General features: G+C 35.4%; 1 protein-coding gene across 1 annotated transcript in view; it reads right to left on the reverse strand.

Annotated features, from left to right (window-relative positions):
- LOC143351614 (zwei Ig domain protein zig-8) overlaps positions 1–21,209 on the reverse strand; it is a 490,804-nt gene that overhangs the window by 414,391 nt on the left and 55,204 nt on the right. The gene's annotated exons all lie outside the window — the stretch shown is intronic.

Raw genomic sequence — 21,209 nt, forward strand, 5'->3', positions numbered from 1 at the left:
TGGGCTGAAACCTTGCCTTTTACCTCTCATTCTCGAGCTACACGATTTTCGACGAAACACGGATGGAAGAAGAGTGCGACCGGAAAAGAGCACAACTACGTATCGAAGGAGCAATCTCGATGGGGACAGTTATGCGTGCAGTATCCCGAGTTTCCTCTCTTCCAACTCGTTTCGAGTTTTGTTCGAAAAGGACCTCGATCCCCGAGTCCTGAAATCGGTGTACGTCGCGTGCTTGAAACTGTGAAACTTCACCCGTATTGCTGAACGAAAATCGTCGGGACTAGGACCGTCGCCAAGTGTTGTTAGCGAAACCGTTCACAGTAATAGGAACGTCGTGCTTTCAAGATAGAAAGCTTTAGAATTAAGAAATACTTTGCGGAACGAATACAATCGAATCACCTCAAAACTAAATCTCGCCAAAAATTATCTATACTTCGATAGAATTTTCATTATACAAACGTCCGTTGTTGCAGAACTCAACTTGCGTTAGGAAGACCTCACAAGTAAAACTGGGGGAGAAAGAAAATGATTAAACGTTTTCTCACGTGGATAAATACTTTTCGAAATTTAATTTTCAATCACGCTCTAGGTTTATATGTAAATAGTTAGACACATCTGTCTATGGTTTTTAATCTCAATGTTTCGCCCTTATTTTTAGCGTTTCTTTAAGAGTAACTGTGTATAAGAAAAATACAAACATTGTTTCCCATATGTGAGTACAAAAAATAAAAAATATAATGTAATTTAACATAAATCTCATATGAATGCAAACAAGGAATGAATAAAGAAAAAAGTTATTACAAAATATAAATTTTTGAATAACAAAAACCAATTAAGAATAAAAAATAAAAAAAAAAACAGTTACAAATATCTGTAAACTCCAAAATTCCAGCACACGAATAAAATCAAAGTAAAAACTATAAAAATTCAAAGATTGTCCACAACAAAAAATTATATGAGTGAGCCTAGATGTAAGATAAAAGTTATGTTAGTCAAAGGAACGGTAAAATAGTGGTAAGATAAAAAGCAAAAATAAAAAGTCAATTATCTTCTGAGTATAGGGAAAGATTATAAAGACGCCAAAGAATAAGAAAATAAAAATAATTGCGAGGGTTTATACTGGAGCCGTGAAACGAACCGTACCGACGGAAGTCACAGAAAATTATGTCATAAATGCTTTTGCCGTGAAAGGAAGCACAAGCGTGATATCATACATTCTATAGTTGTCGCTTCCGACAATCCCCCCTCTCTCCCGACAGGATTTTTGCGACGTTATATAGCTGATATTTTAAGTTGGTCTACTTTAGAGAAAGCTTCCAAATTTTATTAAGATACCACCGAGTTTTATTTGGAATCATTTAGTACTTACACCCGTCGAGTACAAATACGATGATAAATGTTAATTTTCTTACGAATTATATTTAAATTTTTTAGTAAAATAAAACTGTTCAGACTTAAGAACTCCTTACGTGACAAACATTCTCTACTTTATGTTTCACTTTCAGGACCCAGTCATGCACCTAACTGCCCTCGACTGTTTCACAACTTATTAAAAACACAGCACTTTTTACGATAAAATATTCCAAGAGAAGACGAAGAAGTAAAAAGTTCTGTAATAAGAACAGGAGGATTGCAAACTACAGAATTTTGAACTTTACCCCTGCCGGAAAATGTTCAACTTTTCTCGTTATTAAACAGCAGTAATGAATACATTACATTCGGTAGAAATTTCAAAATTTTTTGAGATAACAAAGGCCTATAACACTAATCGATGAATTTAAGCTTGCCAGTTTATGTTTCACTTTCCAACAAAGTACAGAACTAGATTTTTTATTATTACCGTTATAACAAGTTTATTAAATTATGTTGTACATGTCGTGTGATCAACAAACATTATTAACAGATGTAACATTAAAGGCCCAGAGAAGGAGGAATATTAAATGAAAAAATTGTGTTATTTATTTATAACTTGTATGCAAATATCTAGAATGTGTTTTTCGTATAAAATGTAAATTTTGTTCCATAGGTGGAAAGCAAAAGAAACGTTGAACTCATTCGATATTCCCTCTAATCCATTTCTACGTGTAACAGGTACAGTATCGATCTAGGAATACTCTTGACGATTAACAACGAGAGTGCAATTTAGTTAAGAGCCGTCATTCGCATACGCGTCTAAAATACAGCAAAAACTGAATGTCGAATATTCCGCCTCGGCAAAACGTTATTGAACGTTCATTCAACGAATATCTCAAATATCCGACCCATATTTCCATATGTATTATGTAAATCACTATGGCAAAATCTCATCCCTGCGTATATCGCGAATCTCCCATCATCTTCCAGCCAAGTACGAATTTGAAAGGTGACGCTTGATATCCGTATATTCATACATTACACCGACATTCCAGCATTTCCTACAGGAAAATCTATTAAACCAAAAAGTAGATAAATCCGTTGAAAGCTTTTGTATCCGATATCGAAGGAAAATGTTTCGTACTTTTCTACTTAGAAACTAAACTCCTAAAGCATATATAAATTTATGCTCAAGTTAAATGTACTTTAAATGATGCTTAATGAAAATTTTAATAAATCCTTAACTGAAAATTAAAGAGAATTCATTAATTCACGGCGTTCTGTACTCGAAGATTGGTAGTTAACTAGCTGCTTCAGAACCGTAAGTACTGACTCGTGGGCACGAAGAAAATGAAAACTTTTTAATTAATGAACACCAGTAGTGATGAGGATTAAAGGTATTTTAGCATCGGGGTACATTTACATTTGAAATTCATATATTAATAGTTACATCGTTGGATCTATCCCGCTACTAAATACCAGTCTAAAATTAACCATTCTGTGCCTAAAATATACGACAATACGGAATGTCCGAATAATCGTCATATTTACCCCTTCACAGCCGCAAGCATCCAGCAATGACGTCGATTTGAAACAGTTGTATTTTATATTAACGAACTGTATTACTACATTACCCATGGTTGTTTTTATTAAGAATCAAAAACGAATTTTTAAGAAGAACCGACAGGTGGTAGGTGCAGACATTTTTCAACGAAAATAAAAAATTTCAAATCAATCGGAAAAAATTATTTTCTGTTGCAGGGGTCAATTACAATCATTTTTGGTCATTAGACATACCCCCGAAATGCTACTCCCTTTCGAGAAAATAATTCCTTACCGAAAATATAACGTGTTGCCAGAAATGTTTCTGTAATTTCATTTTCTGTCTCACTTCCTCTTGTGTTTATTTCTATAACCTGCAATACAGCAATCCGCCATAATGTAATAAAAATAAATCTATATTTACAAGAAAAGATCTATTTCACATCACTTTTGTCGCAACCATCTACAAATTATAATCACGGGTAACTCGGTTGTTCGAAATAAGCCAATTTCTAACTGCAAGTTTGTCACAAAATTATAATGCCGTTTGGGTACGAGCAATCCAATTTGTTATCGATGGTACGTCTTTGATATTCATAACGAGATAGTTTTGTCCGGAGAAGCTTAATTTAAATTCGATGCTAGGAAAAAGCCAGAAAGTCGGTTAAGACGTTGTCGGTGGTACGTGGCTGAAACTCGTTAAGGATGACAAGTGGTTGTGTCGGTGGAAAATAAGAGGCCAGGCACGGAAGGCAGCTGGGGATGATAGTTCACGGGAACCCAACCGATCTCCCTACGGGATCGTTGTGTTCCACTATGCTACGCGGCGATCGCTGTTCCGCATGAAACAGAATAACGAAAATGAGTCGGGGAACCGATGAGCAGCGTTCGAGGAAAGGGGATAAAAGCAACCGTCGGTGAAGAATATTCGAAAGATGAGATGGGCTGGGCGAATGTCGTTAATATTAATAAATGAGATTCCGTTGCGAAATTCAAGTTTCGTGATTACACGATAATTACCGTACCGTATATCGAGCCTGTCTACGTCGAGAGGTTTAACTCGATCTAGATAGATCCTTCATTATATCAAAGTTTAATTTCCTCTTAAGAATAACTATAGTGCGGCGGATATTTAAAACTAATCACCTACACACGACTCAACAGCTTAGCGTAGACTTAGCGTAGAGAGAGGAAGTTATGAAGTAGCGCGTCAACCACAGAATGTACGATATTACGCTTACAATTCCTTTCCAAAGTTCTTGAATATTAAATTTATAAACTATTTTGTTCTGTGGAAATTGTTGATAAGATTAATAATAATCGAGATATCGACCGGAACGTTCCTGCTTTTAACATCTCACGAGGCTAAGTAACAGCCCTATTTATTTATAGTCCATAAAATAAAAGGAGGAACTTTAATTAACATAATTGAAAAGAAAAATTACGATTGTAAATATGTTAAATTTATACTGAATATTAAAAATGTATCTCTCAGCGGCTGTTAATGACTTAAAAAAAAATAAGCCAGTTGATTCTTCGTGTATTCTTATTTCCAAACGCAAAACTCGTAACTCCAACATCGACATTCTCATTTATTCGCTTTCAGCGCGATACATTTCTCCAACGACGCCAAAAACCGATTACGAATTTTCTCAATTCACCGCACGGGGATTCGTAATTTAGTACTTTTTTTCTCGTCTAAACGGATGAGAAATGGAGAACGGAAGGAAGGCCGGTCAGTTAGAGTAACGGAAGATAACGTCGGTCGGACCGTGAGGGAAAGTGAGACGGAACACCTACGCGCGGGTGGAATGAAGAAAGGGAGAGAGAAATAGAGAGAGGTGAAAGGATGCACCGGGTCTGCTACAGATTAGAGATATTTATGGTCCAGTAAATCAGATACTGTCTCTTCTTTTCCGTACATCCACGGCGACGTTGATTCATCAATATAAACTTTTTCCCGGGTCAGTGTTCGCGATATAGAGACCGCTCATAAGCGCAAAGAGAGATCCGAGAGGGGAAAAACCGACCTTCGTATCGAACGAAACGTCGATCGTAATGCACCAGCTGGCAAATTGCACCGAGCCGCTTCCGGCCTGCATTTGACGTATCGTTTGGATTTCGACGTTGCACGAACGCCTTGATAAAAACTTACGACATAGCCGGTGTTAAGTACTACTTCGAGCCACTCTTAAATTTCACGCAGTTTAAACCACCCCCGATGTATCCTGAAAGTATTCCTATTACGGACCTAACGGCATTGTGTTTTTTATCGCTTAGAATCACCGTGGATTTCAATGAGTCTGCTCCGATTTAACTCGACATTCTAATTGGAATTTAATGAGGTATTCTAGCGTGAATCTTTGAAAAAATCGATTTCTTCTTTTTATGTTTTCTTAAAGAATATAATTTGAAAAATATATCTGCGAGCCTTAAACATCAACTCCTAAAATTAACAAAGTTATGATTGTTTAAAAGACGCGATGGTCAACGTCTTTCTTATAGGGATACAAAACTTTAAAAGCATTTTCTCGTAACTGTGTTTACCAGAACGATGTCCAAGATCTACTTGACCAATTGGCTTAAAATTTTACAACTTTTTTTTTAAATTTGTCATCATCAGATTTCTTTTCTTATAAAGAATTTCAAATAGAAATAACAGATCAGCCTAAAAATATTCTGCTAGTAACAAGTAGTGAACTCTAGTGAACTTCTGTTATTTGTACGAAATGTCACTAATAGAGATGGAATCAGTAAACCCCAGTTATTGGAACGCACTGGTTACATAAATTGCACACCTATTTATAAACCAAACCCTAAAATTAAGTCTATTTCTCTGAAATGTCAAGTCTCAGCTCTTCTCTGAAGCCTGTGTTCTAGATCACCCGCGTAAGAAATAGAGTTAATAATAAGACATTATTTTCAGAAGCAGATATATTTGCATCTTCAAAGTCGAACAACTATCCCCAATTTTTCAGCGTTAGACCTTTATACGTCCCTTTCAATTAACGTTTTCCACAATAACGTAACTTTATATATGTATATTTAATTTCCACGTTTAGTCTATGTCTGTTTTGCAATGGTGCACTTCTGGGCAAATAAACTGTTTCTTTCATTTGTTCGACCAAACACGCGAACAAAAAACCAGTTTTTTAATCCGTGTACCGTGTTAACCAACTATTATATTCAATTTTAGTTAGGAACCTACAGTTTGCAACTGTTTGGCTTCTAATCGTTGATTAGTGCCCGACGTAGCAATTTTACTGTTCAAGCAAGAAGTGTTTAGTATTCAAACAAGAACTTCCATTAGGGTAATTTGTATCGTGGAAATTTCTAATAAGCAAGAAATTATATAAGGTTGATAGTTGCACTGAGTAATTAGCAACTTCTACGGCTATCCTAACAAACGGTTAAATTAATGCATATAGGGTGTCTCAGAAATACACGTACCTCAGGATTTGAATCCACAGACTAATATAAATAAACAATTTACATACAGGATGTTCCACATATATCCGAGCAGACAACAAAATATCTTTTTACATCTTTTAGCGTGTAGATTCACATCTTTCATCAAAGAATATTTCAGTAATTACTTTGCTCAACATTTAATGGTCAGATGTTAGAAATTTCATTTAAAGCACTTGCAAGCAGATTTATGGCTTGAATAATAAATAGTTCTACCTGGTACTATTTCCTCCTAGGCACGAATTTTTTCCCATTACAATTAAGCCATAAACCTGGGACGGCAAAGGTAGCCGCTACAACTGTCGCGCGCCGTGGCCATAAAGGGACACCAAAAAAAAATCCTATTCACCAGAGCCAGCTTATGTCAACTTTTATGGTGTTGCTGCAAAGGGAAGAACTTATTTTTCAAATTTATAGCGATGTAAATTGTGAAAAAGATTTTTCAAGCTGTCCTTTAATTTATATTTAAAAACGTTGAAATTGACGTTTATGGTCATAGAAATTGCACTGTTTTACATAAAACTTTGCTCCTTCAAAAAAACACTCACACAAAAGTTAGGTGTATGAGATACGCGATATCGAGATAGAGATTTTCGTAATCAAGTCACGAACAAGCAACATTCAACGTGTTAATATCTCGGTAAAAGAGAGCAAACTGATAAAAAAAACTAATAATTGTACAGTACGCCTTCCTTAATACCACACGACTTTTGCTTAATACATTTTTTCGTACAATAAATAGTTTGGTAGTAATTTCAAGTGGTCCAGTTAGGTGACACTGTATATCGATCGACTAATGTAATGCACGCGAGAACGATGCAAAATTAAAATTATGATGGAGCGTGTATGTTAACTTAGTTTCGCGGTACATCGCTTCGGTGTAAAGGTAAATGTAGTAAATCAGAAAACTGGATTAAAGTTGGATCTTTTATGACCTCCTATAACTTTTAAATTACAGTATTTTACGCACTCCTACTTGTTTCAAATCGGATTCCCGTCATTTTTTACGTTTCACGAAACTATCAAGTTCAAAAAGCTTCTAGAAAATTACGGTACATTTTAGTCACTTAATGTCCCTTGGCGTGGTTCATATTTTAATTTTACTCGTTTCTTGAATTTGTTAAGTTTGGAGTAATGGATCTCTTTCCCCTTTCCAACAATTACAGAATTGACATTTCATAGTGAGTAAGTATCAAATTTGGAGAGACTGAAAATTTCCATTATTTAATGCCACATGCGAACTTTTATAAAAATATTACTAAGATGAAAGTTATTCCACCAATCAATTAATCGAACGTATGGATCATAATTTATTACAATCTTTTTATCATATACAGGGTGTTCGGCCACCCCTGGGAAAAATTTTAATGAGAGATTCTAGAGGTCGAAATAAGACGAAAATCAAGAATACTAATTTGTTGATGGAGGCTTCGTTAAAAAGTTATTAACGTTTAAAGTTCCGCCCGTACTGAATTTTTTTCTAAAAAGTGAGTAGGATTTCGACGGTATGTCTATTAACCAAAAATGATTGTAATTGACCCCGGCAACCGAAAATAATTTTTTCAGAATTAATTAAAAATTTTTTTTTTTCGTCGAAAAATTTAGGCACCTACCCCCTGTCGATTTTTCTTAAAAATTCGTTTTTGATTTTTAGTAATTTTGTTTGACGCCCTACAGAAAAGTTGTCTAATACTTTTTTGTAGGTACCCATGAGCTCTACTTCAGAAAAAAGTTTCATTGAAATATATTCACAATTGTAGGAGTTATGGCTGTTTGAAAATTGAACCATTTTTATGAGGTTTTTCTCATTTTGCGGGGTCAAGGGCCAACTTTTCGAATATTTTTGCTATTTGTACATATTCTCCACCAAAATACGCATAATTTGCTTTTTTAAACATTAAAATCGTTCAATCCGTTCGGAAGTTATGACCTTTTAAATATTCGCATGAAAATTCGGGCAGACATTTCTGGCCAGAAATTATATTATCGGTAAGGAATTTTTTTCTCGAAACTGAGTAGGATTTCGGGGGTATGTCTATTTACCAAAAATGATTGTAATTGACCCTCCTAGCTAAAACTAATTTTTTTAGAACGATTTGAAATTTTTTTTTTCGCCGAAAAATTTAGGCACCTACCCCTGTCGATTTTTCTCAAAAATTCGGTTTTGATTTTTAGGAATTTTATTTGACGCTCTACAGAAAAGTTGTCTAATACTTTTTTGTAGGTACCCATGAGCTCTACTTCAGAAAAAAGTTTCATTGAAATATATTCACTATTGTAGGAGTTATGGCTGTTTGAAAATTGGACCATTTTTATGGGGTTTTTCTCATTTTGCGGGGTCAAGGGCCAACTTTTCGAATATTTTTGCTATTTGTACATATTCTCCACCAAAATACGCATAATTTGCTTTTTTAAACATTAAAATCGTTCAATCCGTTCGGAAGTTATGACCTTTTAAATATTCGCATGAAAATTCGGGCAGACATTTCTGGCCAGAAATGATATTTTTGGTAAGGAATTTTTTTCTCGAAAGTGATTAGGATTTCGAGGGTATGTCTATTGACCAAAAACGATTGTAATTGCTCCCTGTAACTAAATATAGTTTTTTTTAATATGATATGAAATTTTTTAATTTCGTCTGAAAATTTCAGTACCTACTCGAATTTTTTTCTCGAAAGTAGATAGGATTTCAAGGGTATGTGTATTCACCAAAAATGATTGTAATTGACCCCCACAACTGAAAATAATTTTTCCAGAACAATTTGAAATTTTCGAATTTAATTATTAATAACTTTTTAACGAAGCCTGCATCAACAAATTGATACACTTGATTTTCGTCTTATTCTGGCCTTTAGAATCCCCCATTAAAATTTTTCCCAGGGGTGGCTGAACACCCTGTATAAATCTAAAATACAACCAGACAGTTTCGAAATGATTAATTAAAAAACAGCCCAAAATTAAAATCTTTCTCGTTTCTAGAGTCGCATTTAATTGAATATATCCTATTAAATGTCATAACCTAGTATTTATTTATAAGTTTAATAAATTTGCAATTAAATGTAAAATCTATAATAGGCATAATTGTAAAATTCAATCGCATTTTCGTTAAGAATTCCTTACTGGTAAAATTATAAGATAAATTAGATTAAATTAATGGACAAACTATTTCTGAAGTATAATAGCATAGCTCATAAATCACCTATGACCTCTCGTGTCACTGTCAATCGTTCTAGCGTCTAAAGATTAAATTGCAATGGTTTGAAGCATCGTAGTCATTAGTCGTAACTCGATTGAAACTGTGGGACGACACTTCTCGCACTCACCAGCAGAGGGCTACGTTCTCTCACAAGTACTCGATCAACCTATTCCTAAATATACCAGACTCAAAACAAAACACGTAATTAGAATCCGAAAAAAATGAGAATATAAAAATGTTTAATTTGTCAAAACCATACACGACGAATCTAAATGTACGGCGATAAATCGTCGTGATTCGTTTATATATGTTTTGCAAACGAGAAATCCTTCTTGAAGTTAATTGGGTATGTTGATTGAAAATCAATGTGCTGCTTTGTTAAACGTGAGATAACACAGTGTTAACGACCCCTCTGGGTGAATCAATTTATCCAATCATTTGACACACATCGGTCAATGAAATTCGTTGCAAGCTACACGATGGACGAAAGTAATTAATTAAAACTGGAAGGACGTGTGAAACTGATACGTTTCACGCCGTACTATTCGGTAGAAATCAAAAAAATTGTTTCAAGTTCATGAGAATCACATTCAATTACTCAACTGTGTGGTTTTTGATAGTGAATTTAAGTTGTATAATCTGGAGGAGTAGTGTATAAATAATAGGTTGGCTTTAAATTTATCTAAATAAATTTATCTATTCACTTGTTTCAATATGAAATTAACCACACCACATTATATTCTGTTACTAATAATCTCACTTTTTCACATAATCTTTCGTTCGAAAAACTCATGATCAACATTACTAGTGTCACATTTAAGACTTTGAACTTTCTAAACAGAACTTCTAAAAGCACTTTACGGTGAGCATAACTGAGTCAATCGTCTAATTATTAGCGTAAACAAATACTGTGAAATGGTTGATTTCTTTAGCTCTCCATCCGTCTTTAGAAATAATCCATTCTATTTGTACCAAAGGGTACTTCCTTTATCCGTAAATAAACGAGTAATTAAAAATGTGGTTTTAACGTTTTATAGCTACAAAATGTTCAACATCACAATCAGCAGAAAAGCGACGATTATTTTTAAATTGGTACGACGAAGGTTCGAAAAAAATATTATTATACGCTATCGAATAAGCGAGTAGATAATACGATTCCGGACCAGAGCAAAACTATTTTTATCGAAATTTATAGAGCGTAACTGAAAAGTCTACGTTCCTATTTTACCCGTATCGTCAGATACGAGAGTCTACTACGTGAGTTTAACTGACCCGTGCCATCAAGTATGAAAATCCACGAAAAAAAGCCACCGCAGTGAATGTGTTAACGACGAAAAAATTCCCGGGGCCGGTAAGCGGCGTGGAACGAGGAAGCAAAATGAGAACGGGAGGTAGTAGGTCGTGATAACCGCGCTGAAATTTAACGTCGTTTTCTTTTTCCCCTCCGACATTATTTTCGCCAATCCCTGTCTTACCGAACGCCCCCGCCTGTGTCGCGCTCGCTTTTTACCCCGTAAATTTCTGTTTTGTAGATAAATTCCATAGCGTCACGCCGCTATCACGTTCCCTTTTTTTTTTTCCTTTTCCCGTTTTATTCGCGATACGAGCGCCGAAAAACCGCGAGGGGCGGGAAAAACTCGTCGACGAGGAAACGACGTCGGAGGGACGAGGAACGATGACGAGGGGCACAGACAGCGGAACAACGCTAAGAGGATGGGTGGAACAGAACGATGCACTTATTATGTAAAGAGAACACCGCTTTTTCCACCGACCGTTTCCATTCGCTTTATTTCCCATTCAAAACCTCTTGGAATTAATATTGCATTACGGGGGGACCCGAGAATCGCGCGATAGCCAAGAACGTCCGCGTTGTCATCCTTGAAATTCTCGAAGCAAAGACAAATAAGGGAAAGACGTATATCGTTGCCCATTCTCGCGATACTGTGACACCGCATTCGTAATAATTAATATCCCCATTTGTTCCCATCGCGAACTGTAACCGAAGTCTGGGTCCGGGAATAAGTTTCTTGCTGGATATAACCATTCCTTCTTCAGCTTTTCGAAGATCAATTATTGCACGGGAAACATTCAGTTATCGCAATTTACTGGACAAATGTGCTGCACCGCGTGTTAAAACGTTACACGATAGTTGCGACAATTCAAAGTTGTATGTAAGTTTATTAAAATGTTTTCAAAATGAATTCGACTTAAACTGAATTGGAGATTAAGAGGTCACTGCTCTGTGGAAGTTGCGAAATTTAGCAATTTTCATGAATTTCTTTTAAACGAATGCTACGTCTAACGGCGTGATTCTTTTTTGTAGTTTATTTAACTATATTTTAATCGTACATTTATATTTTTTATACAGTTTTAAATAATTGCTTTTTTTGGGGATACTTCCTTCCTAACATGAAAATATAACTCGTAACACAATTAGACAAAATTGTTTTCTCGTGAAAATAATCAATCCAGAATATAAATGAAAATATTACCTATACGTATGTATTTGTTTCAATTAAAGCGTATCTCTGCTTGTACTCGTGAGTTTAAGTATTGACAGTGGCGTAATGTATTTTCCATCAATTTCACAATCTTGCACAATTCTCAATTTCCGTCGAGTTATTACATTGATGCGGTATAATGGAACTTTACAGAGACCAATTTCTCGATCGTCACTTTCCAGATAGACGAGTGACACAAAGAATAAGACACAGAGAATATAAATATTCACATTTCCGCTATTACCACTTCTCCCACTCGTAATAAAAAGTATTACTGTTATCGGTGCAAAAATTTTTGTTTACATTTTAATGGGCAGTACCAATTAACGAGGATTCATAATAATCCGCTTCTTCTGTAGCTGAAAATTTGAAATGGAAACTCATTAATCGTGTATATGATATAGAATCATGAATATACACCGTGAACTCTTGTTACCGAATCAGTCATCGAACGTTTTGAACTTTACGTAATGTTAAAATCCACGTTATGATTTGGTATTTAAATTTGATATAAACACGAAAATAGGAATGATGAAAGAAGATAAAGGATAGTATAGAATTTAAAGAAGATAATTATATTTGGAACAATTAACAAAAACTGTAATTACACAAGTGAATAATTTAAATTACACTGGACACAAAATCTCAAACGCAAACTATTAATTAACAACACGAATTAATATTATCATTTTCGATGAAATCGATCTTAAAAATTGATCAGCCATACGTGCCATTGAGAACAACTCGGTTAACGTGTCGGTTTGTTAATTATTACTTTTGCTTGGTGTAAATAACGACCGATAATAATATGACATCGTTTGTTTCGCGTTAGTCTACTATCTTTAAACAAGTTACATTTTATTGAAACACGTAATTCCATCGAAAATGTTTACACAGCCCAACGCGAGTAGAAATAACGAGTAACAAACAGACACGTTAGCCAAAACCGTGCTGAATCGCGTAACCGATGAATATTCAAGATTAATTATCCCAAAACCGAAGTCACGTACGAGAAAATTTCACTCCACATTTACCGTTTGGTTCCACAAAAATATTCAATCCCGTTTTCGTTATACAGACAAAAATGAAACTTTATATAAAAAAAAATCACTTATTTTTTCGTGTAACTTCACCCATTTTCAAACTGAAGCATTAGTTTGGGGATACCTTATGCATGTTCTATGCAACTGTGTCGACACTTCCCATACTTGAGATACGATTGCTATGTATTAAATTCAAACACATAACACCTTTACAATTATATGAATTGTAAAGAATTCTCGAGAGTGAGTACCTTGAAATATTCTGATGCTATTACATAAATTATGAGACGATAATGAGCGTGAGAAATACAGTTAGTACACTTCGGTCACTTAATACGTTCGCGGTTAAAACACGACTGGAAAGATGGCCGCGATCGGCAGGCCCAACCATACGCGCGCATGTCAATCATGAGCAGATGCCCAATTTCGGTCTTTAGCGCATCTTTCTTTGAGCTGATGATCGCGGGCCAAATTTCAATTATTTCTCAAAAAGATCTTTTTTGTGTTAGCAGTTAATATATGCAAATACAATATATATTGTCTTTTATACTGATATATGTGTATTTACAATAATTTTCCGCCATCTTTCGCATACACTTCTCGACCGACCATTGAATGTCAGACCCAGGACAAAACGCTCTCCTCTTCTTCCCTTTTCTTTCCTCCTGCTATCTTACCCCACACAGCAAGCTGATACGCGAAAAACGTAACCATACTCCGCAGTTTAAAGAGAATCTCAAATGAACAGAGGGTCCCGATCAGGCACAGTTGGATAAATAAGTGGACAGAAATCGATAGTTAAGCACGCGTGTTATTCATTTGCGGTCTTGCCGCAGAACTGGCCGACTTTAATGTGGCATGCGCACGGTTGAAATTTAATCTGTAAACTCTGACCTCAAAGCGATCGGCAGATACCCCAATGAGAATGCTCGTCGGTCGTTCGTAAAAACGATATTACGTTGCGGTTTGAATAAATACACTCGCTTCAGAGCTCTCTTTGAAGCACGCCAATTGACAATAATAGGCTGACCGTATCGTCGAAACGAAGGGAACAGAGGGCGAGAAACGGAAGAAATTTTGACACGCCGTGCGGTCGAAATCGATAGATTCGTTCGTCGAACATCGAACATCGAACATCGGGGGCTCCTGCATTTCGCTGTCGATCGGTGGACCTTGTAAAGCACGTGGCGTGAGACTAACACGATTGCGTGGGACGCAGGAGAAGGGATCGATGCCTGAGCCTGAGGATCAAACGAGCCTGATGACGATATAGCTTATCGCAAAGAGCTCTTCCGCGTTACCCAATTTTCGCGTCTCTTATCGTAGACTCGCATTAGCGACACCCTTCAATCGTGTCAGGGTGCTGGGATCAAAACTTTAGATTTTTCGATACGGTCACTGCTTTCGTATAAAATCGTAATATAAAAGAATCGAGAATAAAGCATGAGATTGTTGAATAATTGGAAACTGAATATAATACAGTGTTTATATATATTCTTTCTAACTGGTATTATAGTAATATAATATACGTTTACAAATAAAAATTGTGTTTCTCATTTTTTTCTCAACGTATTTTCTTTTTTATATATTAATACTTCACGAGCAACTAAAGATAGAAATCCTCTGGAAGATACGAGTCGACATTTTTAATTCATTTGGAGAAAAAACGTTCCTGAAACTACAACAGCATTTTTCTCATAACTACGTATTTTTTTTTTTATAGATATTCTTTATCGGCTGACGTAGCATTTTTTCGATAGTTTTAGTTTTATCTGACGCATGGTTTTTTATAAACATAAAGCAATTTTCTTGCAAAAAAATTAAATTCTTACTTGAAAATGTCGTCATTTTGTTATTTTTCAATAAAACAACTTAGTTTTCACTCCATTGGTGAAATATTATTTCAGAACGTTGTTCATCAAAAATCAATACATCGTCCAACCGTACCCGCTATGGTATATTCTAGACAACTATATCCGATTTTGAAGAAAAACTAGTAAAAACATTTGTATGGACTATTCATGCATGCATTTGCCTTTATTGAAACAGTTTTATTACAAAACAAGTTTTTTTGGACACTTTGAAACGAATTCCTAAAAATACAGTATTTCATAACACACGAAGGAAGTATCACTTTAAATATGTACACAAAGCATCATGTTGAATCTTTAATCGTTCCCGGATTTAAATTATTTAAATTCAGTCGATTCAAGGTAGCATAGAAACACTTAACTGCTGTGTAGGATTAAAAAAATTAAAAGAGAGGATTACCTAAAATGGCAAGCATTCATTCAATTAAGTTAATGAGTTATTAACGAAATACCGAATGCTTCAATAATCAAAACTGGTCTTTTATTTTATCCATGAAAACATACTAGATACTAAATTATGATACTTATTTTGAAATATATTACTGAGTATACAAGTTGATACAAGGAGAGTTGAATAAGAATTTATTTAAGAGATTATTTTGAAGAAAAGTATTATTGAATCCTGATACTATCCTAAATACTTACATATGCTCAAAACATCGTTGTTTTAGTACTGTCAATAATTCTATTGGCTCGAAAATCCCAAAAAATGATCTTTTTACTTAGATTAAATAGAGATTTGTGAAAACGTTTAAAACAGCTGATGTATAGTGTGCAAATAACCACTCACGAACAGTTATATAATTCAATTATTAATGCACCAAATGAAATTCATTCCAACAACATATTATTCTGTGCCCAAAATTCACTGATTCGTCGCTTCGATGCTTGTATTTCAGCTCAGAGAACACATTTGGACCAATTTATTTTAACAAATAAATAGTAAACTTGTGATTTTCTTATGATAATACATTGCGATTAAATAAATACCAACTAAAGTAATATTTAACTACAACTTTACCTTAAACGCGACTATTTTTAAACTGAAAACAAAGTAAAATCCTCTATACGTAACCGTCTTTTAACGCCTTAATTCTTTGTTTGATACAATATGAATGCAATACGCATCTTGCATTGAAAACGCAAGATATTTCATACTGTATGTTTATTTTACTCCAACAGATGTTTAACTTTCCGAGTACTGTGCCAAAGTCGCTTTTGACTCGTCACTTTCTTCGAGACAGACGCTATTGCGACGGAGATAATTGTGTGCGTGTATACCCACGCCTTGTGTTTACAAATAAAATAAACAGACAGAAAAAAGAAAAAAAAAATGAGGCTTGTTTACTTGTTTATGAACGTTTCCAAGTGGCCTCACTCTTCTACAACGTTCTATCAAAGGAAAACGTCAATGTTTTCGAGAAATGCAATAGAAAATATACTTGAAGATTTTTACTACGCTAATTCACAGGAGCATAAGAAATTAAACAATAACTCTGTTTAATTTGATCGTAAATCGTCGTAGTTTTAGCTTTACGTTTCTGCTCATCGTTTCTCTGTAATTTACAACGTAAAATGTATCCAATAACGGGTGACGTCGATATCGTTTAGATTTTCCAGTTGCGATTTCCAATTTCCGTGTAGCAATGGGCACGATCGCTTGTTACAAATGCGAGCCGGAAACGCGGCGTACGAGTGCGCGCAACAATCGAGAAGTTTCGGTAGCAAACGTTGGCGGGAAATAACTTGACATTTTCCTCGTAAATTCCCACTGATATCTCGAGTGAGAAGTCGATCTCACGGTACCATATGTAAGGACACGTAGCGCAATTACACATCACTCCTTAGAAAACCGTGTCACGTCACCGGGGGGGGGATGTTGAATGTACCAACGTTACATCTACGTGATTCGCAACCTGTAATTTCACACGCGTTTACAGACAGTAACGTATCCGGCGTTAGGATAATGTAGCGGAACCTCGTATAAATTTACGTGGCCGAATAACGCCGCGTATCAGTAGCTCCATGGGAAAATCAAGTATCAGTTAATACCTTCCGCGAGGATTTACAGTGAAACCGCTATTTTACGAACTAACACGAAACCAATGTTCTAATTGAATCGAATAGAAAGGCTGTTCGAAAAAAAAATTTCTAGACAATGGGTGTTGGAAGCCTGACGAGAGTTCATTAAATTATGTCGTGACAAAATAATATATTTAGCGTGTCGTGTGTTGTATATACAGTAATCCCTCGCTAAAGTTCGCTGGCTAGGTTCTGCGACGCGAACGTTATCAAGGGTGGTACTGTTTCGGTAACTGACGGCTGTTATCTCTGATCGACATGAACGCATTGCAGGCAAACGTGAGACACACTAGGAACGTGTGAAATAGAGAAAAATGTGTAACGTTTGTTTATACTACAGGCTTTAAAATCATTCACAAGTATGTAGTTTTTTTATACATTGCATGATTTTCGTCTTGTAGTTCAAGTTTAAAACAGAAAGGCTGATTCATCAATAACCTTGCACCTTATGATACGTTCATTTTTTAATTGCTTTGCATCTTTCTAGTGCGTTGAAGTCTGGTTAGTCTTATACAATAAACACTCTACTCTATTTTGTTGATTTCTGAAAGTTTACCGTAGTTTTTTGTAAGAGAATGAACAAACATTTATTTCCATTGCATTATACATTTCTTCAAGTATCTGTCAAATGTAATTGTCGATAGTTCTAGTGTTAAAGCACAATAACGGTTTATCTATTAAACCTATTGCTTCTCAAAATAATTAGGTAGTATGTTCCCAGTATCGTTTTGCTTGAGAAATTTTTGCATAGACCTCTGATTATTTTAATTCTATAATCTAAAGACACTGTATCAGCAAAGAAACGATAACTCTAATAATGTTACGATACTTCCCACAGTCGCCTGCAGAGGACTACGCGCTCTCACAAGTACTCGACCACCTATTCTTATACAGATATGTATATGTATATTCCTCGACTGACCATTCAATATCCCAGCGTCTAAGCAGACCCAGAACGAAATATTCACCTTTCCTTTTTCTTTTTCTTTACTTTTGCTATCTTGCTTACTCAAACGACTAAAAGTCAGATCATTCTGGTATCGAATCCACTTACACAGATAGGATTATTCGCTTAAGCCTATTCTAGCTAAATATTTACCATCTCCTCGGAGAATACTACGTTTTCTGGTACGAAGATGCAAAGGTTCATTGGTCAGAGAACGGTTTAAGGTTAAAAATACTACTACGTTCCCGGTAATACGCTGGTACAAGTTCCGCTGAAAGATAGACTCCGTCTCCGCGATCTTTTCGTCCCGGGTCGTCGTTTGATCTCGCGGCAGAGAATTTTTATGTAAATTTAATGGGCTCGCCGTCGTTATGGACTCACACTTTATACGCCTCAAAGAAGAGCGTAATGCGATCACGAACCATGGAAATCTGGGCAAAGTTTTACGCAGTTTATTATGCAAAGTAGCATTTATTATTCAACGAGATATAACAAGTAACAAGCTTACCCTCGTGCTTAAGCTTCTCTCAATCGAGCGTAAACCCTTATTCTTGTTATTACGTTAAACACGCAATTATCCTCGTATCGACGTTGTTTGGAAATGGCACGGCGCAAAAATAAAACACTTTCGCGCGTAAAGCGCGAAGAATAATGGATGAGCTTTTAAACTGATGCTGTTTTCATGGTGCAAAATGAACCTTATTATTGAACCAGACATTCAGGATTTCATTCGGAGAGAAAGGACATTCAAACGAGTGTAAAGTTTTAGGATCCGGACGACGCGAGGAATTCCGAAAACAATGAGAAACTTGAAGAAACTAGACGCGTTTCCGTAGAAAGTTTAGATCGCTAAAGTAGATCTTGAAATAAAATTAATTAACACTGTTGTTGCATACCGATGTAAAAATAGGATGAATTTATTCGCGTATCTATTGAATCTCGTTTATTTGAAAATTTGTGGGACGAAGGTCGTACTTTTCATTGTACTGTGTCCAAAATTTACTTCTGTTATCACAAGTTTCATAAACACGTATAGTAACAAATATAAAAATCTATCGATTAAACATCTTACAGCATCTAATAACATAGATTATACTCCATAACTTTTTCATAAATAAACTATCTATTTACTATCTATTAACTGTCTTTATATAATTTGACCTTCACTCTTCATTGTTATACCTTCTGAGACACCATTTTCCATTATATCAACGTATATTTAATTTTCATCTCTAACCTACCATTTATTTGAATATTATATATTATTCGTATTACTTGGAAATGGTCATAAAGTTTAATAGCTAAAACTTAATAACAATCTTTAGACACACCATTTCGACAATTATTCTCCATACGTACAAAAACAAAAAAAGAGAAATATATTTTACTTTACATTTTCCACGTATCATTTTAATCATCTGTTTTTGGACTCAAAAATTGTCTTTCTTTTCCTTTGGACGTATGATCCGTAAAATTTGGAAACCACTGCAATACGGGGATAAATATATCGTGGAGCGATACGCGATCCACTACGCGAAAGTTTACAATTTTTCCCCTCCCTCTCGCCATTTCGCCAGCAAACTAAACCCTCAGTCAGAGGATTAATGAACAAGTTAGTGCTCCCACTATAAGTAGTTGGCTCAAGCTACAAGAGAGGCGCTCGAGTTAAGTAAGGTTCTGCCCCTCCCACAGCCACTTCCGGCACTAACGTTGCTTCCGACCACGCCAGACCGTATTAGCTGTCCGCAGTCAAACGATTTCAGCGTTTATCGCCGGATTTCTAACTGCATCGATGATACGGTTCCCGTTCGTTTCAAACCTACGTTCGAACGCACAACAATATAATGCATCGAACATGGACGAAATGATCATTTGACCTTTTGAGCGCCAAATAAAGTGCATAACAACCGGTAATCACAGATTATATTTTGAAAAGGATTCGATACAAGATACGGGATGAAAGCAACGGAATCTATTCGCGATGTCGCGAAACCCACCAACCATAATGGGATATCGTATTTAATTTCCAATCGGTATACATGTATAATGGGAAATTTAAGTCAGGTAATTAACACAATAATATCGATCATTTGTCAGGTTTCTGTTGAGCTTATTACTCCGTAGTACCGAGAATATAAGTTCGGATCGATTGTAAAAAATGTCAGAAGTGTATTTCCAAAATATTTTGTGTCTGTTACATTCTACGTACCTTGGACCACCTTTTTACATAGTTTCTACCATTGTTTTAGAATGAATTTTAGAATCATGCTGAAACGAAAGCCAAGGAACATTTTCAGATGCAAGAACACATGAAAATCGAGGATGATCAATTTATTCCCAACCGAGTTGATAATGTTTTGAGTCGTGTTTTGAATAGCATTACACAATTTTTTTTTAGACGTGCTACTTATTGAGCCTGTAAACAAATATTTAACTAATAAAATCCCGTGTTCCAAAAGATGAAGAACAGACTGCATTTCAGAAATACACTCGATTGTCTTGAACGTGTTGAAAACGCAAAACTTTTCGTAAATTACGTAATTCAGTATTATATTGCATATAATGACAACTATTTTAGAAAACATTACATGCCTATTGCAATTAACGTTTCACAATTTGGCTAAAATCTTCTACGCCAATTTTTGTTATTACCAAACCAAGTTGCGAGATGCAATCACATTGGAATTAGACGATACTCGTGCACGACACAAATACACCCGGATGTTAATTCCTCCATGAAACGAAATTCCCTCCAGTAATGAAACGATGCAACAGAAACGTCGGTAGTATGCGACAGTCTATCTTGCTGAAATTACAGCTAAGTTAATACCGCCACGGGAGAATTTATCTCGACACTTACGAGTAGTTGTCGAAATGTCCTCGGATAACACGACTTTATTTACGAGTTAATTGATCGGGATGATATCTAGTTTGGTTACGTTTACGAACAATCTTGTTGATAACGAATTGTAGTCGAAGAACGTAACGATCAAACTCGTACCGCTCCTTGTTTCACGGTCGATAAAATAAACCTAATCCATCCTTTCTCGCGAACCCCTATACAGGGTGAGTCACTCAATTGTGACAGATTATTATAAAATAAAAAATATTATTATATTATATGGGACAGAAAAATTATAAAAAATAGTTTTCATAAATGCAACGATGCGCTAGAAAAATCAAGATGCATCTTTTTTTTATGGAATT

This window comes from Colletes latitarsis, chromosome 1, assembly GCF_051014445.1.
Source record: "Colletes latitarsis isolate SP2378_abdomen chromosome 1, iyColLati1, whole genome shotgun sequence".
In the NCBI taxonomy this organism is placed as follows: Eukaryota; Metazoa; Arthropoda; class Insecta; order Hymenoptera; family Colletidae; genus Colletes; species Colletes latitarsis.